General features: G+C 38.0%; 1 long non-coding RNA gene across 1 annotated transcript in view; it reads right to left on the bottom strand.

Moving 5' to 3' along the window:
- Positions 1–15,604: 15,604 nt before the first annotated feature.
- Positions 15,605–25,657, bottom strand: part of LOC111766269 (uncharacterized) — a 61,991-nt gene continuing 51,938 nt past the window's right edge. The window contains exon 4 of the long non-coding RNA XR_009180932.1: positions 15,605–16,217. This is a non-coding gene — a long non-coding RNA (uncharacterized lncRNA). The remainder of the gene's footprint in view (positions 16,218–25,657) is intronic.

A 25,657-nucleotide genomic window follows, 5' to 3' on the forward strand; every position in this document is an offset into this window, starting at 1 on the left:
TTGCACACTGATGAAGGAATGATTTCAGTATGGGGATAAAAGCATCCCAGCATTACCTGCTAGAAAGTCTGTGTACTAAAAATCATACTCATAAAACCCCAAATCCCACAACTCAGTGTCAGCTTGCTTGACTTATATTTCTCATTTCATTAGATTTCCCATGCTTTAAGCCAATGTTGAGCGGCCTTTTCCATTGATACAGAATATTCACATTTAGGTTGATACCAACTTGCAAGTATAAACTAGTGGTTCTCAAACTTCATCAGTCATCAGAGTCACCTGGAGGGCCTGTTACTGCATAGCCTGTTAGGTCCCACCACTGGTGCTTCTGGCTTAACAGGTCTGGGATAGGACCTGATAATTTGATTCAGGTGGTATTGATTCTGCTGGTCTGGGACCACACTTCAAAACCACTGCCTGGAAGGGAGCTGAGATGGTGCAAGAGAATGATCGCCTCTCTCCCACTCCTGAAGGTCCCAGGATCGGTTCCTGGAGCTACCTAATGAGAATACAACAGACACAGAAGAATGCACAGTGAATGGACACAAAGCAGACAATGGAAGGAGGGTGGAGAAATAAAACAAACAAAATATAAGAACCACTGCCTGGGAAGCAGATGTGGCTCAAGCAATTCAGCACCTGTCTACCACATGGGAGGTTCTGGGTTCGGTTCACAGTGCCTCCTGAAAAGAAAACGAGCAAATATAGGGAGCCCACAGACACGGAGAACAGAAATAAATAAATAAAATAAATTTTAGGGGAAAAAAAAAAAAGAATCACTGCCCAAGACTTTGCTATAATGCAAAGACTTTGTAATTTCCTTCTACTCTTTCCTATCTTCTTACATCAAAACAAGCCTTCCTTGAGTCCAAGAGGACTTAAAGATATCTGCCCACTTTCTGGAAAGCAAACTGAAATTCCTGTTTGTGCTGGTAAGTGTTTTTGATAAAACAAGTTAGTCTAGAATTGTGCCCTCCAATCACATTTGATTGGATGGGTAACTGATTGGATTTACTGCAGGTTTGAGGGATAACTCTTATCCTTTCACAACCAGAGATTTGTTTTTTCTTGGAGTTTCTTTTCACACTGTCCAAATTCAAGTGTTGCTTGCCTAAACCTCTGGATTACATATGATTATTCATGGGATGTGATGTGCTCTTTTCACCTCTCAGAAAGGCATTACTTTTATATTAATAGTTGTATTTGTTGGTCAAATGCCTAGTTGGTGAGAGACTTTTAAGAAATGTTTTAAAATTAGCAACCTAAGCATCTTTGGGAAAAATAAAAGAATGGTACATATACAATGGTATTTTTTTATGGTTTGACATCTTGGTCTTCATTCATTATTTGAAATAAGATGCTTTCTATTGATTACTGCAAGTTTCCTATATAGCCCAACATTTATCACACATTAAAAATTTGGTTCTTATGTTGCTCCCCAAATAGTTATTTCAGGCAAGCTGGAGTCTACATGAACCACAGTCATATCCTTTGATCCAATCTGTCTGCTAACTTCTCTTGGTGATTCATTGTAAAACACAACAGGAGATAATCTGCCTGGGGCCAGAAAGTGTAAAATAGATTTGATACAACAGTTTCAAGTCTTATAGGTAATTAACTCAGCATGATTTAGTTGGATTTGTACCAAGTGTTTGTTTGCCCATGCTGAGAAAAATAATACTTTGTCCATTTCATCAGTGGATCTCAAAATGCTTCACAAACACTAATTACTGCTTATCATACATCTCGCCATCTGCATTTCCAGATGAGGAAACTGAGCAAGAGCAGCTAGCCAAGTCATTTGTAGCCTGGGGGCTGGGTGCAGTGGAGTGTAGAAGAAAACACTGGTTTTGATCCCTTGATCTTAGAGTCATCTGCCTTCCTGTAGGTGAAGAGCTGACACTACAATCATAAATTTAGATAACCAAGTCTAGTCCTAACTTCAACCTATTCAAACCACAACAAAAAAACGTGGTAACTGCAAAAGATATGTGGTTATATTTTATATGAATAAACCTGGAAAGGAGTGTGTGTTTTGATGGGAATGTGTTCATACTACTGAACATGTATTGAACCTAGAGATAGATTTATTCCTTGGTTAGATAGGAAGGAGTTCTGTAGGTGTTAATTTACTAGGTTTTACCCTGCAGAGAGATTGAACAATGAATGATGTGTGGAGGGGTAGTGAAGTGTTGTCTCTATAGCAGATCATGAGTTAGTTGGGCCCAGGGATCCCAGAGAGGGCTTTAGCTCAACTTTCCATTGGACCAGTGTCTTCTGGAGGGGCTGCACATAAACTCAGCCTCACAGGTATTCATCAGATGCCAGCAGCAGGGTTTTCCAATATGTTCCTGCATAGTAGGTGACTGGCCCATACTACTTAAACCCCTGTCTGCAAGTTGGCTCTGACACTTCACTTATAAAAAGGCAGAGCAACAGGAGGCCAGGGCTCTTCTCCTGGAGCATACCTCCAAAGTGGGCCTGACCGTGCTGGACCAAGCAAGCCACCCTACAAGATGAGCACACCTGCAACCCCTTCTCCCTCTGCACCATGTCACATTGTGAGTGCTTGCCCAAGCCCTTTACACAATATGCCCATTCTAGATGCCAGTCTTGATTCTTACAATCAGGTTTTTTGTCCTGGCTTGTGTATAAAAAAATAGCGGGAACATTTTTGTTTGCTTTAGCTGAGAGCTTTTTGAAGATGACAAAAGAATTATTGACTGTCCAAATTCTGAATAGAAAACTATGTGCATTTTAATGGGCACCAACATAAGCATAGTATATATTTAATAAACAGTTCATATATACATATATAAACACACATACACACACCTGTACACTCAAATACACACATTCAGTGTGTGATACTGATCATCTTCTAGATCCTCCTTACTAAAGGTCTTTAGAAATCTCTGGCTAAGGTGGCAAAGGACATAATTTCTACTTTCCTACATTCTGGACCCCTTTCCGTTTGGCTCAGATTTGGGTCTCCTCTTCTGTGGCTCAGGTCATTCTTATCCCAAAGCTTTTCTGTGAGAAGATAATGTAAGGCTCTTTGTTACTGCCTTCCTTTACTTCCTTAATTTGATGGTTCTCAAATGATAGTGTTCATCAGAATTATCTAGGGATATTTGTAAACAAAATTCTAGCTCTCTGGTCCTCACCTCAGAGGTGTTAATGGGTATGGGATGGAGCCTAAACTGTTGAGTTTTTGAGCATACTTAGGTCATTCTGATGCATGTGGTCCATGAACCACACTTTGAGGAATACTGCTTTAGTTTTTGCATTTGAAAAATTTCAAGTTTAGTTTGAATATAGACTTTGCTAAAAGTTCACTTTATGAAATGCTAGTAACTTACATTGTTAGATAAATCCGAAGAATAGTTTTTGTCTGCTTCCCTGATCTCAGAGCTCAGAGCTTTCTGTCTTATCTGCATATTCTGTCCTGCCTAAGATCTCTTTAACACCATGTGTACTCTCTTGTATACTAGGGTAAAAGGAAAGAATTTGTATTCTGCCGGAAGTGTAACTTTTTGGGAGAGGTCCTAATTGAGATGAAATCTCCCTATTGCACAGTTGTGTATCACACCATTAAGTAACTGTCAGGTGACAGTTTTTACTGTTTAAACAACTAAAATGGTATGCTTGTGGGTGGCCCAGTTCTGAGGAAGCTTAAACATTATCTGTTTAATCAATGAAAAAAGAAGTGTCTTCTGTTTATAGTTATATCCTGTTTATGCACACACATACATATTTATATACTAGAAAATAAAAGGGCAGTCTAAGTTCATCAAATTTGATTCCTGCTGTTACCGTCATCTTCTAAAACATACAATTTTCTTTCCTTTTTTATTGCTAGCTAGTTCTATGTCATATTCACACAACAGTCAAAGCCTGTATTTTGTTGACACCTGCCCGTCCTTTAATTTTTAAGGATCTGTCTGGCAGTCTACTGCCACTTTAACCACTGCCATGGTTAAAAAAGAATAAACAGGAAGATTGGCTTTCCTGACAGTGAAAAACAGAATGGATAACTTCTTAACACAGCAGCTATGGCCTCCAGATCTGTTTTGTATTCTTTAAAATAAAGTTTTATTGAAACACAGCCATTTGTATTTGTTTCCATGTTATCTATGGCAGCTTTCATGATGCAGCAGCAAAACTGAGTGGTTGTGGTAAAGACATATGGCTGGTAATAGCTAATGTTTACTATCCAGTGCTTTAGAGATGGTTTGTCCATACTTGCCCTGTGCTATCGGAAGGGCCATTTCTGTGGTCACTGCCCAAGTGAGAAAACACAGCAAGAACATAAATATGCTTTGACACAGTGGGATATTATATTTAATGTGATTCCCCCTGGAGGATTGGAATGGCTGAGTATTTTGAGATATTTCTTCCAAGTGTGTATGGGGGAACTATATTTAAAGCACAAGTTGCCATTGCCACAGGTTTTCGTTATTGCTACCTCCCCTTTTTCTCTTTCATCCCTATTGACTCTAAAGCTCTATTTCACAATAGTTTTCTGACTAGAAAATTATCATTATAAATACCTTGAAAGTTATCTTACACCAGGGCTTTCCAAACTACGTTCTGAGAAACACTAATATTCCTTTAGATATGAAAAAGTCATAAAAAATAAGATTGGGAAATAATGGATAAACAGAGTTACACTTCTTTTATGCTGTAGTATTTCTCAGACTTTTATGTGCTCAATCTTGAAAAAGCAAATATGGAATGGAGCATTTTCCAAACTTATTAAACTTGGGAATATCTTTTTGAGATACTGTAATTCTGGGGGAGTAACACAGATCAGATCATGTGGCTTGAGTCAACATGTTGCCTTTTTGCTGCAACATTGTACTAAATAATTCTAACTAAGAGTGATTTGTCTTTCTGGAAATTTGGGTTAGGAAATTCTATCCACTTAGCTGTAGGTCTGCTCACCTGGTTGAAATGCTATTAATTTGTGGCTTCCAAGTGTATATTCACACAATTCCAGTGACTGGAACTTCTCATTCTAATTGTTTTAAACACTGTTGCTGTTAAAAGCAGACTTCAAAGACTGCCTCAAGAGGTTGCTCAATTATTTAAGATGCTGATGTAGAAAAGCAATACATCCTGAGGAAGACACGCCATTAATTACCATGTCTTCTGGCTTACCATTGTCCTTCTTCACATTTTATCCCATTGTCAAGTTTGTTTAGTTCATTAATAACCAAGGAAGAGTTCTGCTGCATTTAGAACCTGTGGTATTTGTGGTTTTATTTTTAAAAATGGAAAGAAAGAAAGAAATGTATATTATCTCATTAAATGCAAGAAGGATAAGTTTTTGTTTCTAACTTCCCTTGTGTGTTGGGGTGGAATTAGTAGTGGAATGCATATATGGAGAATGGGAACTTTATATCCTGTACAGTCTTTCCCCATTTTTAGGAGCTTCATCTTGCAATAATCAGTAAGAAGGCTGAATTCATGTCCTACTTGTGTAAAATAAATATTTCTAGACAAACTAGTTTCATGATAGTTTGGGTATTTTACTTTATTGGATGACTATGGAGAATTTGATTATTGGTGCCCTCCTTTTTCTCTAGTCACAAATCCCTTATAACACTTAGATCTTCAAAGGTACTGCCCAGATGGAGCTATATAAAAGTATTGGGATAAACTATTACCCTTCTGCTCTGAGCCAATCATTACCCATTCAGGTTTCATATATTTTGGAGACATTTATGAGATGTAAAATTAATACTTTCTCTGATAATTTAACACATTCAAAAATATCACGAGGGTATTTAAAGTACTTTCTGCAAACCACTTCAAATGGCAATCTGGAAGCCCAGCCACCTGGAGCCATGGATGAACAGGTGTGGAATAGCAGCCAGAATCCTCTGACTCAGAACAGACAATATGAAATTAATGTGGGAAACACAACTGAGATATTTGTTTGTGCTCTGGGATCGAGCTGCCTTCACAGTGTTACTACATGTGAGTTTCTGCTTCTGCAAATGGAGCTCTAATTTGTATTGACTTTCTGTGATGTATCTGTAGGTCTTGGCTAACAGGTACCTCTATGGATCAGATCAGCAGTGACCAAAGGTAATGGCTGTTCTTTTTTTCCCCTTGTCCCTTTGTCCAGAAATCCTAGCATCTTAATCAGGAATAGCATTTGCCTTTAGGCTTTTGTTGTTTTTCTCATTTTAATTCACACCTGTGCAGACAGCAAAGTGCCTCTGCCCTAGGAAGTAAGCTCACTGAAGACTGATCAGCAATGCTTCTTTCTCAACTCCATGAATTTGAATTTTTCAGTGTTGTGTTGTACCTTGTTTGTATTGGCTCATGAGAGCAGACAGTGTGCACATCCCTTCTTAACAGAACATGAATCCGTGCTCAGTGATGTTATGTTAGGAGCTTGAAATCAGACTGGTGGGTGTATTTACAAAGCAGTGTTTTTTGTTTTTTTTGTTTTTTCCCAAACCTCTCTCTCTCTTTCAGAGGGTTGGTTGTTAAACATTTATTGTCATACCACTGGATCCTTTCTGCCTATTCTGGTGTCCCAGGATTTAACTTTGTAATACAGACTTTTAGTATCTGCATTATGCATTCTAAATTATTCTCCTTCTCTGGACCTGACATCTTTGCTTCATTTATTTATTTATTTATAGTTGGACACGGCCATTTTGCTAGGTGCCAGGGCTAAAAGACAATAAATAGTATATCTTATCTTTTTATTACAATTTTTTATTGAAATAAAATTTATGAAATTCAACACTTTAACCATTTTAAATTATAGAATTCTTTGGTATTTTTAGTACATTCATAATGTTGGGGAACCATCACCACTATCTAATTCCAGAACAGTTCTATCACCCAAAAAGAAATGTTCCTCTCTCAGTCCTCTGGTAACGTTACTCTTCACCTATGGATTTATCTATTCTGGACATTTCATGTAAACGGAGTCATACAATATATGACCTTGTGTGTCTGACTTCTTTCACTCAGTATGTTTTTAAGATTCATCCATGTTGTAGCTTATATCAGTACCTCATTCCTTCATATGGCTGAATGTTATTACATTATATGGATATGCCATATTTTGTTCATACATTCATCAGTTGATAGACATTTGTATTGTTTCCACCTCTTGACTTTTATGAATAATGCTACTATGTACATTCATGTACAAGTTTTTGAGTGAACATATGTTTTCATTCTCTTGAATGTACCCCTAGGAGAGGATTGCTGGTCATATGTAATTCTGTATGTAACTCTCTGAAGAAACACTGTCCTGTCTTCCACAGTGGCTGCACCATTTTATATTCTCACCAACAATGAAAGTGTTACTATATCTCCACATCCTCTCCAACATTTGTAATTTTCCATTTTAATGAATAGTAGACTTTTAAGTAGGTATGAAATGGTATCTCATTGTGTATTTCCTTAATAACTAATGATGTTGAACATCTTTTCCTGTGCTTTTAGGCCATTTGTATAAAATCACTTAGAAAACTCAGACTTCCCTACATGATAAAGTGCATATATAAGAAAACCTATAGCTAACCTTATACTCAATGGTGAAAGACTGAAAACTTTGTCTCTAAGATCATGAACAAGATAGGGTGCCCATTGTCACCACTCTTGTTCAACATTTTATGGGAAGTTCTAGTTTGAACAATTAGGCAAGAGAAAGATATAAAATGCATCCAAATTGGAAAGGAAGAGAGAAAGCATTCCCTATTTGCAGATAACATGATCCTATCTACAGAAAATCCTGATAAATCCACAACATTGCTACTGGAACTTAAAAACAAACTCAGCAAAGTGTTGGGGTACCAGATTAACATGCAAAAATCAGTAATGTTTCTGTACACTAGTAATGAACAATCTGAAGGAGAAATCAAGAAAAAAAATCCATTTTTTAATAGCAACTAAACAAATCAAATACCTAGGAATAAGTTTAATGAAAGGAGTAAAGGATGTGTACACAGAAATCTATGGGACATTGGTAAAAGAAATTAAAAAAAAAAAACCTTACTAAATGGAAGGATAATTCATGTTCATGAATTGGAAGATTAAATATTAGTAAGCTATCAATTCTATCCAAAGTGATTTGCATATTTAATGCAATCCCAATGAATATTCCAGAAGCTTTCTGTGCAGAAATAGGAAAGCCAATCCTCAAATTTATATGGAAATTTAAGAGCCCCAAATACCCAAAGCCATCTTTTTTTCTTCTTCTGTTGTATGTATGTATTTATCTATTTGTTTATTTATTTATTCATTCATTTAGTCAGTTAGTCCAGCTTTATTATTTTTTAAGTGGGTTGTTTTTGCTTTTTATTTTTTTAAGTACACTTTTGAATTTTTTAAAAGATACCTGGGTTACATAAATGGTACATAAAAAGTATAGAGGATTCCCATCTGGTCTGCTCCTTACCCCTCCCACATTTTTCCACATTAACAACATCCTTCATTAGTGTGATACATTTGTTATAATTGATGAACACATTTTAGAACATTGCTACTAAGTGTGGATTATAGCTTACATTGCAGTTTGCACTCTGTCCCATGCTATTTTGTAAGTTATGACAAGATATGTAATGGCCTACATCATTCATTGCAATGTCATTCGGGACAATTCCCAGGTCCCAAATATGTCCCCATATTACACCTATTTTTCCCTCGCCCTTCCCTCAGAACCTCCAGTGGCCACTGTCTCTACATCAATGATAACAGTTCTTCCATTGCTAGAATCAATAAGTCTATAGTAAAAAACCAGTAAGTCTACTTTAGTTCATCATTCACTCCCCAATTCTGAGGATTCTGGGATGATGATGACCACTCTGCCTCTAATTGAGAGGGTACTTAGATCCCATGGAGCAGATGGATGGTATTATCTTGCTTGCAGTTGAACACTTTCTTTGTTCCTTGGGATGGTCATTGTCTATCATTATCTCCTTGTTAGTTGTCCTGGGCCAAAGCCATCTTGAAAAAGAAGAATGAGCAGATTTGGCTCAATGGATAGAGCATCCACCTACCACATGGGAGGTCCAGGGCTCAAACCCAGGGCCTCCTGACCCATGTGGTGAGCTGGCCTACTCACAGTGCTGATGCACACGAGGAATGCACTGCCATGCAAGGGTGTCCCCTGCATAGCGGAGCCCCACATTCAAGGAGTGCATCCTGTAAGGAGAGCCACCCTGCATGAAGAAAGTGTAGCCTGCCCAGGTGTGGTGTCACACACATGGAGAGCTGACACAGCAAGATGACGCAACAAAAAGAGACACAAATTCCCAGTGCCACTGACAAGAATCCAAGTGGACACTGAAGAACACACAGTGAATGGACACAGAGAGGAGACAACAGGGCGGGGGTGGGGGGGAGAAATAAAAAAAAAAAGAAAGAAACAAAAGAAATATAATTACAAAAAAAAAAGATCAAGTTGGAGGAATCACACCTTGGGATCTTAACAGCTATTATAAAGCTGCCATAATAATGCACATGGACAGATATATAGACCAATGGAATGAAACTGAGAGTTCAGAAGTTAACCCTCACACTTATGGCTAAACGATTTTTGACAAGGGTACCAAGTCCACTCAAAGAATAGTGTTTTAAACAAATGGTGCTGGAAAAACTGGGTCTCCATATGGAAAAGAATGAAGGTGGGGGAAGCAGATGTGACTTAAGCAGTGGGATGCCTGCATACTACATGGGAGGGTCTCAGTTTTGTTCCTGGGCCTTCTAAAGAAGACAAGCAAGACAGCAAGCTGGCACGATGGGCTGGGACAGAGGGCTAATGCAATAAGATGATGCAATGAGATGATGAAATGAAGAGACACACAAGCAGGGAGTGGAGGTGGCTCAAGCGAATGGGTACCTCCCTCCCACATGGGAGGTCCTGGGTTCTCTTCCAGGTGCCTCCAAAAAGAAGATGAGCATACAACAAACGGACACAGAGAGCAGACAGCAAGTTCAAAAAATGAGGGGGGTGGGGAGAAATAAATAAATAAAATAAATTTTGGAAAAAGAAGAATGAAGGTGAACTCATACCTCCTACCATATATAGAAATTAACTTAAAATGAATCCAAAACCTACATATAGGAGCCAGAACTATAAAACTCCTACAAGAAAATGCAAAGAAGCATCCTCAGGATCTTGTATTAGGCAATGATTTCTTAGACTTTACACCCAAAGCACAAACAACAAAAGAAAAAAATAGGTAAATTGGATCTCATCACAATGAAAAACTTTCATTCCTCAAAGGATTTTATTATGAAGGCAAAAAGACAACTTAATCAATGGGAGAAAATATTTGGTAACCACATCTCCTTCAGTTTTGAAGGATAGTTTTTCCAAATATAGAATTCTTGGTTGCAAGCTTTTTCTTTAAACAGTTTGAATGTGTCATCTCACGACCTTCTGGCTTCCATGATTTCTGATAAGAAACAACTGTTAATTTTATTGATTTATTCCATGTACATGATGAGTCATCTTTTTTCTGTGTTCCTGATTCTCTCTGTGTTTCAGCTATGATGTGAATTTGTGTGGATTCCTTTTAAATTATCCTATGTTGAGTTTGTTTAGCTTCTTGACTGTGTAGATTAGTGTTTTTCATCAATTTGGGAATATAATCTCTCTGTCCATTTCTCCTTTCTTTCTGTGACTGTCATTATGTGTATGCTGGTACACTTGATGGTGTCCTAGGGAGCTCTTTAGTGATGTTCATTTTCTTTATTCTTTGCTTTTGTGTTCCTCAGACTGACCTATCTTCAAGTTTGCTGATTCTTTCTTTTGCCTGCTTGAATTTGTTCTTGAGCCCCTCTGATGAATTTTTCATGACTTATGGTACTTTTCAACTCCATAATTCTCTGGTTATTTTTTATAATTTCAATTACTTTATTGTTATTCTCTATTTGATTAGACATTCTTCTCATGCTTTAATTAGTCATTTAGACATCATTTCCTTTATCCCTTTGAGCATATTTTAAATAGCTGATTTAAAACTATATCAGTAAGTTTAATGTCTGTGCTTTCTCAGGGCCTCTTTCGTTTGATTGCTTTATTCCTGTATGTGGGTCATTCTTTCTCATTTCTTTACTTGATTTAAACTTATTTGAAGACTGGACATTTTGAATATTACAATGTTGCAATTCCAGAAATCACATTCTGCCTGCTCTCCAGGGTATGTTGTTAATGCTTGTTATAATTATTGCCAATTGTGCATTTATTGACTTTTCCAAACTAATTTTCTAAAGTGTGTATTCTTTGTTCTGTGTGGGTACAATAGTTAGTTTCTGTTCCATTAGCTTAGTGGTAAGGTAATAATTAGAAAGAGATTTACTTAAGTACTTAGAACAATCTCCCAGTTTTGCAGCAACTCTGTGTGTGTGAGTTGGGGCATGATTTCAACATTCAGCCAGGTAGTTCTGTGAAACCCTGCTTTAGCCTTCACTTCTTGCTGGCTCAGAGCCTCAAGGTCAGGTAGAGACCTTCTCAAGTCTTTTCTGAGCATGTGCACAGCCCTAGGCATGTGCATTGGGTTACCTTCTGGAGGTTTTTAAAACCCTTATTTCCTCAAAGCATCTCATTCCCTAGCCTTTTCTCCCAAGCTCTTTGGTTAGTTGATTGTTTGCCTCATCTGTTATCTATTTCCGCAAGCTTCAGTGACTAAAACATTTGCTTGTGAATGTTTTTGACAAATGCAACCTGGGCATCAGTTTTAGCACTGTGTGATTCCTGAGTTAGACAAGGTGAAGTCATCCTGTGCAGGTCTTCAGGAAGCCACCACAGAGATCAATTAAGGACTATTCTTTGCCAATGAGTGCAAGCTGCTTCCTCTGGTGCCTTTACAGGGAATGTATGCCATCATTTTCAAGGCTACTGTTATGCTGGTGAGTGGGTATGGGCCTAAGACATGTTAAATGCTACAAAGCATGATATTCTTACTAAGATTCCGTTGTTTTACTTGAATCTGCACTCCCTGAGTTGGTGCAGTTTTTGGCTGGTTTCCATAGTTTCAAAAATGTTTAATCTACTCTTTTTGCCAGGTGGTGGTTTTTTTTTTTTTTTATTGCTTTTTTTGTTTGGGCAGACTTTGGAGTTACTTACTCCACTATTTTTGCTGCTGTCACTCAATGTGACTTATTATTATTATTCTTTAGGAATTTATATTCTAGAAGACATTTCTTATTGAGCTAAGAAATATTTGTTGAAAAACAAGTAGATATCAAGTCCTTTCCTAGGCATTGGGCATGAAATGAAGGACAAGATATATTAAGTTCCTGTCCTCATATAATAATATTCTAGTGCAGGAGACAGACAACAAGAAAACCATCAACTGTATTCATTATATAACCAGTCCTATGCAGAAAGATAAAATAAATCAAAAGATAGAGAGTGAGGAGTGGTGTATTAGAGATTAGTTCGGGGAGGCTTCTCTGAGGACTTGGCAGTTGAGGAAAAGCAGCAAAGAAGAGATGGTTTAAACCTTATAAATACATGGGAAAAAGAAATGAAGGTACTACAAGTACAAATATCCTGTACCAAGATCATATTTGGTGATCTCACAGAATTGTAAGTTGTTTAGTATGGGTAGAGGCTAATGAAAAATGGGAAGAATTATAGGAAATATAGTCTTTTTTTTTTTTATATTTTTTATTTATTTCTCTCCCTCCCCTCCCCCCCCCCCCCAAACCCACGTTGTCTGTTCTCTCTGTCCATTCACTCTGTGTTCTTCTGTGACCACTCCTGTCCTTATCAGCGGCACCGGGTATACAAGACTCCCAGGTCGGAGATGAAGAACAATTTATTACAACAATAGCAGTAGCCATAATATCAGCATTTTTATGTCAGTTCCCTGACCCCAATTCCTACAGGGCAATATGATATGGGTGATACCTGTACACACAGTTGTGTTACAGGAGAGGAACCCTGAGCTTAAGGAACCCAAATTATTAATAATGAAAGGTAAGCGTAGCTTCCTTTTTCTCCAGAGAAAGAGACCAGTCTCTTTAGCTTTTAATTCTTTTTGCTATACACATATCTATAAAAAGGATATTGTCTGGAACAAAAGTTTGTGCCTCACTTTTAAGACATGCAGAAATGTGAGAATCTCTTTGAAAATGGTCTCCCCCAAAATTCAGAAAGGTAGACAGGAGCCAGGGGTTATGTGGCCTTAGGGAGGTGGTAGATTCTTTGATTTTATGGGTTAAAAAGGATGTTGCAATGGTTAGGATCAAGTGTCAACTTGGCCAGGTAATTGTGCCCAGTTGTTTGGTTAAGCAAGCACTGGCCTAATAGTTACTGTGAGGACATTTCATGGACTGAAATCATTAGTGAGTTGGTTGCATTAATGGCTGATTACATCTACAATCAACTGAGGGGATTGCCTTCAGCAATGAGAGACATCTCATCCAATCAGTTGAAGGCCTTAAAAGGAGAAGAAATGATTTCAGCAGTCAGAAGGGAGAATTTCCATCTCTACTTCTGCCAGCAAGCCTCTCCTGGAGAATTCATTGAAAACTCATCAGAGTTCCCATCTTACAGCTTGACTTATGGAATTTGGACATATGTGTCCCCACAGTTGCATAAGATAATTTTATAAAATCTCATAATATTTGATAGATATCTTCTATTGATTTTGTTTTCCTGGAGAACCCTGGCTAATACAGATGCCATCGAAGACTTTTGAGTAGGGTGGCATGCATTAATTTATGTTTTGAAAGGATCGTTCTGACTTCTGTGTGGAGATGAGACTGTAGGGCAGAATGAGAAGCAGAGAAACAATTAGGCAACAATTACAATGTCCAGGAAAAAGATAATGGTGATTTCTTTAGTGGTGGAGGCAGGGAGAAGTGGTCAGATACGTGACATATATCTAAGGCAGAATCGACTGAGATGGACAACACTGGAGGAAGAACAGGTTTAGAGAATATGTTGAGTTTTGTGTGCCTATTAGCCATCCAAGGGAGATCTAGAGGAATTGGATATAGGACTTTATGATTCTGGGAGAGATAAAGGCTGAAGATACAAATTTGTAAATCAGTAGATTATTTGTCATTTAATGTCCTGAGACTTGATAAGATTAGATCGGAAAAGAGAATAATAAACACATGATGAGGTAAGAATACCTGGCATTTGGAGGTCAGAAAGAAAAGGATACATCAAATGAAAGCCAACTTGACTTTGAAGCTGGATTTAAAAAATAAATCATAACAATAAAAGGATAGCTTCAATGTCAGGTGGGGAGCTGTTTTTATTTATAAAATAGCCTGATAAATATTTCGGAATTTGTAACATGAGTCCCCTAGGGTATAAATTATAATGAAATAAACAGATATGACTCTAATCTGCTCTTCTTTTTTCAGAGGGAAAAAAGGTAACTTTTTGGTGAGAGGTGTGGGGAATAAGGAGGGAGTGGATTACTGAACAACATGGAGAGATGAAAGAAGAATTTTTAGATTTTAAGTGGCTTTTATTGCTAGGAATTAAATCCATTTGTCTCTCCAGCCATATCTTCAGTGCAAAAATCTTTTAGTATCTGGTGTGTGTGTTTGTGTGTATGTTTGTGAGTGTGTGTCTTTGTTTGAGAATTAAGGCAATGGTCTGGATCTGATTGAGAGCAGAGCAGAGAGGTGGGACAGAAGAGACAACAATCCTTGAAAAAGGAGTGAGAACTAGCTTTGCATAGGAGCAGAGAACTTGAAGGCAGAAGGGACTGGAGAAGAGGACTCCCTGGTAAGGCACCATCATCTTGGGGTCAGGGGATTGAGCTGGCTTCTATGTGACTCAGTATCTGCCTGATTTGACTGCTTTGGACCAGGATTTCTTGTGGTTTAACTTTCAGCATTGATGCTTCTTTTCTTAATTATGTGGACTCCAGTCTAAGCTGCTGCTAGATAACTCCATTGTGCTGTCACCCATGCCCTGGCAATATCCTTTCCTTTTGAAACAGGCTGAGTGGGATTGATGTGTATTTCATGGTTCTAAGTAAATATAAATAATCAAATTGAATAAGGATGTGGGCTTCTCTGAAGCCAGGAAGAACGTATCTTGATATGTTTTCAGCTGCCCCACTTTTGAAACAAAGCCTGTATTTTTTCCCTGTGCCTAGGTTCTTCTTGTTTTTGTAGATGATAATTAGTTTCTTGAGTCATCACTTAAATAAATTAGCTCCGTATTTTTTAAAAAGTCTTTCTTCTCCATGAAAGGAAGTTTAGTTTTCACAAACTTCTTCTGCCTTTTACATAATGGCTAGATGATGGAAGTTTTGATAGGACCTGAATGATGGTTTCAATATTGGAAGACAAAACAGAGACTATGGAAACAAAAGACTAATTATCTTCAGATAACAAGAGAAAAACTAGACTATGGCTTATTTTCCAAACTCCCCAATCATTCTCTTAAGTTATTGGATTAGACAAATGTGTATCTTTTTTTCATTTTAACAGTGCTACTCTACTGGGCTCCACCTAACCAAATCTTCTGCTCTCTCTTTCATTCCTCATTCATCCTTCTATCATCCCTTCCACCTTCCCTCCCTTTTGCCTTCATTTCCTATTTTTATTCCCAGTATGTACCCTTTAAGCTCCAAAGCCAAAGAAATAAAATATGCTTCTTTACAGAGGAAGATTAGAGTACAGGTCTGATCTCAGTTTAAACCCCAGCTTCAGTAGTTTCCAGCCTTGTAAACAATGCAAGTTGTTTAACTTTTCTGTCTTGATTTCCTTACTTTGCAAATGGGGATAATAGTACCCTTTCTCATAGGACTGTGGGGAAAATTAAAATAGATAATACATATCAAGTGCTTAGAACAATGTCCACTAAAATAAACATTTAACAAATGTTAGTAATCATTATCTTCAAATAGACTTAGCTTTAAACAAGAACATTAAATGAGAGAAAAATAAAGTATATTTTATATTGGTGTTCTTTTGTACAGAAGATGCTGGGGCTGGGAGAATGAGCAAACACATTTGAAAGATGGAGAGAGAAGGAGATCTGTGTAAGGGCCGGTGTCCTGAGGGTGCTTTAGGGAAGACTGCACCAGCTGGTTTGCTGCCCTCATTTTGCCTCCTCCACGTGGCTCTGCATTTCGATGCCATTGACAAGAGCATGAGCTTTGACATCTGCCGCCCCTGTACCCGTCTTGCCACTCGCAGAAAACAGGGTGTCTTTGAGCAATTCATTTGACTTTCGGAGTCCTGATTTCTTGTATCTAAAATGGGAATAGTAACAGAGTAAAAACCAAATGTACTATTTAAATAGACTATGGAAATTATTACCAAGGATCCACCCTTGGCTGAAGGCTTTTTAAGTTTCTACTGTTAGGAAATGAGGTCTGGGTAAGATTTTACAAAGTTCATCTGGTCTTTGCAGAGTGATTTACCCACACAAGATATACTCTATGTTTCCAGCGAAATTACTTCAATTAATCCCTGAATTGCAGCCCTCTCTCCTGGCACATTAGACAGCAGCTGTTCAATACCCCACAACAGGAGCCGGCCGTTTTGGTTTAGGAAAGAGAGGACACATTTTTTGTTCAACTGTAATCGCAGGGGAGTTTAAGGGTGGGTAGAAATTTTTTCAGAGGAACATAATTTCCTCTTCTTTATTCAAAACAGAAAGCAAAAACAGATTAACAACTCATACCCATGCAGTGACAAAACGAAATCCAATTTGGTTATGGTCCTTCTCTACTGGCAGCTCTTCCTTAGGTCCAGCCACTCCCACAATCTCCAAATCACCAAGACTACAGTATAATGGCTCTTTTGACACAGTTACGGTCTCCCTTGTTGAAGGCCTTTTGGGGACACCCTAATCCTTGTATTAATGACACAATAGCCTAGAAATGGTTTATTGGAAATCATCTGAATATATTATTGCACCCCCTCCTCCCCCCATAATTTAGCAATCCTAAGTCAACCAGTTAGAAATTCCTTTTCTGGTTTTGATACAGAATTATTTCAAGGTACATCTTGAAACACATTCTCTACCTTTCCCTGCAGCCCCTCCCCAACCAACCCCAGAACTTGAAGAGAACCATAGTTCTCAGAGACCTATCACCTACAGGCTTTCATTAGAAAAATCATAGCTATTAACAATATTGTCTCTTAGCTAAAACTGTAAGTAATTTTTTTGGCTGTCCTGTGCGCTCAGAAATGTTCAAACTGCTTTGTTATATTCTTATAAAAACAATTTGCTCTTGGACAGGTACTTGGTTTTCTCTGTGATGTATGTGCATATTTTTTCCATTAATAGGCTAAGGCATTTTGCTATTGCAGTGTTAGAGATTAATGGAAACTTAATTCAATAAATTGTATAGGATTAAAGGCAGTACCCAAAGTGAGGTGACATGAGGTGTTTCAGCAAGGATCCTTTCTCTCTAGCCCCAGTTGGCTTTTGCTTTGACAAAATCATCTGTATATTTCTCAGAGTTAATCTCCTGCTTGTGCAGAGTTTGGATCCAAGGTGGCCTGTTTGAGCTGTTTCTGTTGAGGTTTGCGCTTGGCTGAATGGCTTTCTGAAAAGCCTTGGGAAATGTTCTTTCTGCCTAACCACAAGGAAAAATAGTGAAGAAAGCAGCACCTATTCCAGCTGTAGAACAGATTTTCTGAATTAAAATGAAAAGACAGAAAAGAATTAGTGGGATATAGGTGGAGTTAAGTCATGTGAGGGGACTTTGAGAAGTCAAGGAGAGATGACTCTCAGGAAAGGAAATTAAATGTTGATGAAAGAAGTAATCATGCAGTTCAAAGAAATAGAACAGGAGCAACAAAATTAGCCTAGGAAAGCAGGAAGAAGGAATCAATAACTGTAAGAGCAAGAATTAATGAATTAGAAAGAAGAAAAACAATTATTAAATATGTCCAAGAGCATTTTTTAAAAAAAGAAAAAAATTAAAGATAAATAGGAATATCCAAATAAACCCTTAGCGTATCTAATAAAGGAAAACAGAGAAAAAGGGCAAACATGATTTGGAATGAGGGAGGTAAATTAACCACAGGCAGAGAGGAAATTTAAAAAAATGTATGTGAGAGTAAGCTGGTTTATATGAAAATCTGAATGAAAGAAATCCTTTTCTAAGAAAATATGAATCATCAAAATTCAAGAAAAGTAAAAAATCTAAGCAAATCAATAATCATAAAAAGATGAGAATATTTTAAAACCCCTATAAAAGATCATGTGAGCACACATGATTACACAGAGGAATTCTTTCAGACCTTCAAAGGCAGCGGGTATTGCCTATTCCATTTCAACTTTTCTGGAGTATGGTGAAGGTAAGCTTTCGAGTCTTCGCTTTGTTTTTCTCCCCTCCTTTCCTCTCTCCCTCCCTCCCTCCCTCCCTCCCTCTCTTCCTTTTTTCCTTCTTTTTAACAAAGCTATTCTACCCTGACAAAATCAATACACACCCACCTACTCAATCACATACACTATAGATTAATTACTCTTCCACATGAATATTGAAAAAATGACTCTAAATAAGAAATTTTCAAATAGAATTTAAGAAAAAAGATGAACCCTTATCAAGTAGGGTATCTTACACTTTGCTGATTGCATGTGGAAAACCCATCTCAAAATCCTTCAAGCCCATTGGGTTTATAGATCTAGGAGAGCCAGGTATGAATGCAGCCTCAGGCACGAAATTACCCACAGGCTCATTTGACTACCCCTTCCTCTTTGTGGAAGAGAGGATGGCTGTTAGCAACTTGAAATTCCTATTCTCCACATTCAGCAATGCCATTTACAAGAGGCCTTCATTCTCCCAATATACCAAAAAAGAACCCTAGCCCTTCCTGGATCACATGCCCATCTCTGGGTCAACAACTTTGTTGCTTTCTAGGCATTGCCTGTGTCCTTCTCTCTACCCAAATAATGCGTGTTCCACTAAAACTGCATAAATGGGGGAGAGGTGACTCAAAGAATGAGCTGGTCATGTGTCTATAAAACCTAGGTGTCATTCTAGGAATACAAGTCTGGTTCAATATTATAAAATTATCATGATGATTTTGCTATTTTCAAGTGACAAAAACATTGGATCAGTTCCTTAAATGCCAAAAATGCATTTGATAAAATTCAACATCGATTCTCAAAAATATCTTAATATAAATAGCAATAGAAGAGTTCATCAAAAAAACAGCTCTCTCAAACCACCAAGTAGTATAGAGGTTAATGGCAAAACACTTGGGGAACTACCAATAGTAAAGCACTGGATGAGAAAGACTTCTATAAGCACTATGACTCCCAATGTTTAGGGGATGCTGGCTAATACATTTAGATACTGTAGTGTGCATAAAGACACAATAAAAGCATATATATATATTTGAAAGGAAGAATTATCATTCCTTGTAGATTATTTAACTGAAAAACTCAAAGACTCAAATGAAGATCTTTTGGATCCTATAACATGGCACATCTTCTATTTCACTCTCAAGTCATATCAACCTAAAGGCTTGTGCAGAGTTAGTGGTTCGCGATATGTGGTCTGCAGACACCTGGGATCCCCAGGACATTTTCAGCAGTCAAAACTATTTTCAGAAAAAGAAAACCAAGATGTTATTTGCCTTTTTCACTGTGTTGACAGTTGTACTAATGGTGTAAAAGCATTGGTGCCTAAAACTCTTAACATCTTAGCACAAATCCACTGTCATGCACTTATTTATTTATTTTTGACTTTCACTATATCTAACTTTTTAAAAAAAGATTTATTTATTTATTTCTCTCCCCTCTCCCCCAGTCCCAGTTGTCTGTTCTGTCTCTTTGCTGCGTATTTTTCTTTGTCCGCTTCTGTTGTCAGCAGCACGGGAATCTGTGTTTCTTTTTTGTTGTGTTAGCTCTCTGTGTGTGCAGAACCATTCTCTGTGTGTGCAGGCTGCACTTTCTTTCGCACTGGGTGGCTCTCCTTACAGGGTGCATTCCTTTTGCGTGGGGCTCCCCTATGCGGCGGACACCCCTGCACGACACTCCTTGAGTGCATCAGCACTGCGCATGGGCCAGCTGCACATGGGACAAGGAGGCCTGGGGTTTGAACCATGGACCTCCCATGTGGTAGACGGACGCCCTAATCACTGGGCCAAGTCTGCTTCCCACTGTCATGCACTTATAAGGAATTTCCAGTTTCATCTAAAAATGTCCTGATGAAGCAGTTTAAATGATTAATTCTATTAAACGTAGACAGTGGCGTAAACCTTCTTTTAATATTCTGTGTGGCAAAATGGGAGGTACACATAAAACACCTTTGCTGTATAATGAAATATTATGGTTTTCCTGAGGAAAAACCCTTGTGTGATTTTGTGAGCGGTGAGCTGAACTAGCCGCTTGTTTTCATTGAATGCCATTTGTACTTGAAAGGCAAACCATGGTTATTTTGACTTGGGTATTTGGCAGGAATTTTCTCAAAAACTGAATGAAATGAACTTGTACTTCAAAGAAAATAACTATTTGTTGTCAATGATAAAATTCAATATTTCTACCCCAAATTAGAATTTTTGTGAACCATCATGTGAGTGTGACAGTTTCCTAATACAACGACTTTTCTGTGAGACTGGGACTGACATTAACAAATGTGAGTTGGTTTTCATATGAATTGTATAATACAATGTGTCAATGCTGGAAGATCCACATTGTTTTATCCTTGAGTTTAGGGATTTAATGATTTCCAAATGGAAAGCCAATGCAGGATGTCCAAAATCAATCAAGTAGGGGTAAAAGATCTAAGGGATTTTAATATAACAGAGCATGAAAAGTCATTGCTATGGCTTCAAATTTCCAAATTGCAACTTAACTTTAAGAAACTATCACTTGACAGGTTGTAGTGGGGTAGCAAAAAATAAGACCCACAGTTATGTGGAAAACCATTAACACACTCCTCCTTTTCCCAGGTATATTTTTGTATTATCTTCATATACTTCAACTAAAACAATATACTCTAACAAATTGAATACAGGAGCTGACATGAAATTCCAACTTTCTTCTATTAAGGCAGCTATTAAATAGATATGCAAAAATGTAAAACAATAATGCAAGGTGGCACTCCTCAGTAAAGTTTTTCATTTTGGAAAATAGTTTTTTTTTTTTTCACAAAATGTCAGTTATGATAGCATGTAATAGATTTATTATTACTTAATATATATAAATAAAAATTTAAAAGTTAGTTTTAATTTCAAATATTGTAAAGAATCAGTGATATAACCTATATGAAAAAGCTCTTTGGGGATCCTTTTTTTAAATTATCTTTTTTTTTTTTTTAAAGATATATAGATCACAAACTATTACATTGAAAAATATAAGAGGACCTCATATACCCCACTCCCTACCCTCCTCCCTCCTGCACTCTCCCACATCAACAACCTCTTTCATCAGTGTGGCATATTCATTGCATTTGATGAATACGTTTTGGAGCACTGCTACACAGCGTGGATTATAGTTTACATTGTAGGTTACACTCTCTCCCAGTCCATTCAGTGGTTATGGCAGGATATATAATGTCCTGCATCTGTCCCTGCAATATCATTCAGGAGAACTCCGAGTCCCGAAAATGTGCCCTCATCTTCCCTCTCCCTGCCTGCAGCAACTCCCATGGCCACTGTCTCCATATTAATGATACAGTTTCTTCCATTGCTAGAGTCACAATAATTCTATAGTATAATACCAGTAAGTCCACTCTAATCCATACTTTATTCCTCCATCCAGAGGACCCTGGGATGGTGATGTCCACTCCATCTCTAAATTGAGAGGGGGCTTAGATCCCACGTGGATGATGGATGGGATTCTCCTGCTTGCAGTTGTGGACTCTCTCGGTTTCCTGATGTGGTGGTTGACCGTCTTTACCTCCCTGTTAGCTGACCTGGGTAAGTCCAATGAACCAGAGAGCAGGTGTTGCAACTCTGCTGAGGCTTAGAGCCCAGCTGGCACATGGACAGTCCAGAGATTCAACTCTCCTGAGGATCCTTGATAATTTTTTGTGAAGTAAAAATGTCCTGAGTCCAGTTTGAGAACTGCTGGCATATGCTAATCCCTCAGCTTGGAATCCTTTCCAATTTCTCCTCACTCAGCTCTGACTCATTCTCCACAATTCAGCCTGAAGGGAAGGTCCCTAACCCTTCCAGACAGGATTATGGTGCCTGGAGTGGAGCACCTGTGTTCTCCTTCAGGTCACTGGTAACCTCCAGGTTACATTCCTTCCAGCTGCCTTCTCAATGACTGAATAAACAGGTTCCTTTTTCAGGCTTTTAATGTAGTGTGGCTCTGAGCTTTTGGATCTGGTTTAAGAATCTGGAGTAAAATGTGGTGCTTTTGTTTGCTATTAATTAAGCTGTGGTCCCTTTCAGAATACATGGTTTCAGCATTGAAGTGTAATTCAAAAGCCAGATTGCTTTTATCAAAATTGGTATGACAAGAGTGGATGTGGCTCAAGCACTTAGGTGCCTGCCTCCCACATGGGAGGTCCCAGGTTCAGTTCTTGGTGCCTCCTTAAGAAGACCAGCCACAATGAGCCACAATGAACTGCAATGAGCTGCAGTGAGCTGCAATCCAAGCAGAAGTGGCTGAAGCAGTTGGGCACTTGCCTCCCAAATGGGAGGTCACAGATTCCGTTCCTGGTGCCTCCTGAGAGTAAGTAGACAATGAGCAGACAGACGAGGGAGCCATGTGGGTAGGGAGGGGAATTAAATAAATAAATAAATAAAACTATTTTTAAAAATTGATATGACATGATTTTAATGTCTTTCTTTTAACCCCAGCAGTATGCAACCAGGTATCATAGGATACAATAAAGCAAAAAAAAAAAAAAAAAAGATAAAAGTATCAGTCATTGCCATCAAATTGGGCCAATCATGGTAAGCATCAGGGTTTGGAGACTTGCTTCTCACCTTTCCTAATGTTGGAAGTACCAGTGGTTTTGCAAGTTGGAATAGTTACTAGAAGCCAATGGAGAAGAAGAGTGGAATTGATTAGTTCAGATCTGATTATGAGATTATTATGGATTGGTGAAGCTACTACAAAGATTCTAGGCAATCATTTTTCTTCCCAATCTTCTTGCATTGTGGATCTCGGAGCACTCTGCATTCCTAGGTTAGGCCTGATAATTTAGCCTGGTTGGATCTCTTCTGAGATTGGGTGAGCACGTTCCCTCCAGAAATAAAACCCCTGCCTAAGTGAGCAGAATGAAAACCAACCAGGAACAAAGGCATCATTAATTTCAAGTGGAAGAAATAATTCTCAAAGCTGAGGTCAGACACATCTCATGAGTAAACCATTTCCCTTACATGCTTTGGTCACCATTATTGTACAGGATCCCACCAGAATAATTTTACTTAAGCTTTTTGATTTTCATCATCATGAGCCCAAAATTTAAAATGTCCCTTAGCTGCATCATTGTTCTTCTAAACCACCCTTCTCCATAGTCCACAAACCTCCCACCCCTTACGTAGGCAAGCAGTAGTTACAGACACCACGTACAAGTTCTCAAAGTGTCACCACCTGTGGCTGAAGGAAGATGTATAAAAACTTTATTAAATGCCCTGAAAACACATCAAACACTGAACACAGTGTTGTTTTCATGATTTCTGTGGAAATGATTCACAACATATAGATTAAATTTCCTCCTAAATTCAAATGACTTGAACAAAATGAAAGAAAACAGTATGTGGCACAGATGTAAGCTCCTTGAAATTTCAAATAGTTTTTATGAAAGCTCACCATTGTGTATTTTAATAAGTCCCTAAATATAAACTTATGATATTATAATTTTTAAGCCAACCCATAAACTTATTGGTCTTTCTTTCCCTAAGAAAGTTGGGTCTATTAGAATTTCAAGAAAATTATACTTTAAAAAATCTGAGCATCTTCTTTATCTTCTCCAAATTTATTTACTTTCATTTTTAGTTCATTGCTGAAAGTTACTGAAAGTTGACGTTGAGGTCCATATATAACTATATTTAACTATATATATATTCTTTCTGTTCCATGTTTATTTCAAAGGCTAAACCTTCCAAAGTCCATTTCTAAGCATGAACTTCCACAAAATGAAATGAAATCATAACTCAAAGATTATCCGTTCTTGAAATTTCCTGTGAGCTTGTCCTCCTGAGTATTTAAAAATAAAGCATTTCCCTACCAGTGTGTTCAGTTTCCTCTATGATCCTTGCAAGGCATATAGTTAAATGGAAAACAACACATATGGGATCCAAGCTCGTTTGCTTATTTTGACTTTAAAGGCTTCAGGGCTTTCTCCCTGCCTGCCTACAATCAAAATAGCACATACAAGGATTTTGGACTTGCTGTAACTTTCTACTATCCATCAGGAAATTTTGAGATTACTTTGCAGAGATCCTGGGTAGCCCCTATTTATTATCATCACTATGTAAACAACATGTGGGAAAAAGACAGAATGTTTGGTATCTAGACTTCTTGTCCTTGCGTTATATACAGCGGGGGAAATCAAGGCTCAGAGATTGACTTCCTTCAGGACTGAAATAGTAATCACACGTCTCAATTCTCATCATCTCTCTGCTAGGATTTACATGCAGTTTTTATACACTGACTTAGAAGGAGAACACAGCACATGTGAAGAAGTATCTCCACTGCATCCACCTGATGCAGTTAAAATCGTGAATTATATTGTGAAGTCTTATTCTCCTTAGAATGTTAAAATGACACCTGCCGACCACTGTTAGGGTCAGGCTCCTTCATTCCCAAACATGTGGGAAGTCCAACACAGGTCTTGAGAAATTTTGAATTAAAAGGTATACATCCCAGCTGGAATAGAAGTCGAAATCATGTGAGAGTTTTACTGTGGCTACTGTGGGTTGCAGGGTTGAACAAAGGGAGTTCATGGGACTGGAAAGTAGAAAAAAAATAAAATCAGACCAACCCAAGGAATGGGGAGTCTTAAGAGTGGTGAATTGAGGCTCCAGTACAACAAGTGAGCTTGCTGGGTAGGAAATATATTTAACAGTGTTGAGGAGCATGGCGTTTAGACAGTAAGTATTAATTTGAAAATTTATTTTAGAAGAATAAACTTAGCACCTCTCAATAAATACAAAAACAACAGTAGCAACAAAACAAAACCACAAATCTGAAAATAGAACTCTCCTCTGACTCACATGCTACCTTTCAAAGCCAGTCTGTTTAAATTTCTTTAAAGCTGTTTTGAGCTTGACTTATTGCTAGATAAAGACACTCAATTTCTCACCCACCCCTTTTTCCTCCTTTGCATCATTTCTCTCTGTCTAGGAAGAGTATCTGTGGCCATGGCCAACAGTTCACTAAGGTCCTCAGTCTCCCCTGGTGGCTCATTCAGGCTTTGAGCCACCAAATCCGGGAGGCAAGTGCCAGAAAGTACCTTACTGTGAGAGATAAAAAGAATTCTTTCAAAAGCAGCATACCAATAATTTATAAAAGCTACTTAAAGAGCCAGTTTTCCTCGGTGCCTGAGACACTCCCTTGAGTGAATTAAGAGGCAGCGTTCTCTCTTTGCTCTCAGAGCCACAACTTGGCACATTGCTTCAGTTTAGCATGTGTCTCACTTGGCCTGAAAGAGTTAAAGCTATTGAGGAAAAGAGGGCATGTGTGTGCTCATGTGTGTTTTAATTATGTCAGGGTCTATGTAAATTAAATAAATGGAATAATTTCTTAGTTCTCACTTTACTTGACCAC

Source organism: Dasypus novemcinctus, chromosome 2, assembly GCF_030445035.2.
Source record: "Dasypus novemcinctus isolate mDasNov1 chromosome 2, mDasNov1.1.hap2, whole genome shotgun sequence".
In the NCBI taxonomy this organism is placed as follows: Eukaryota; Metazoa; Chordata; class Mammalia; order Cingulata; family Dasypodidae; genus Dasypus; species Dasypus novemcinctus.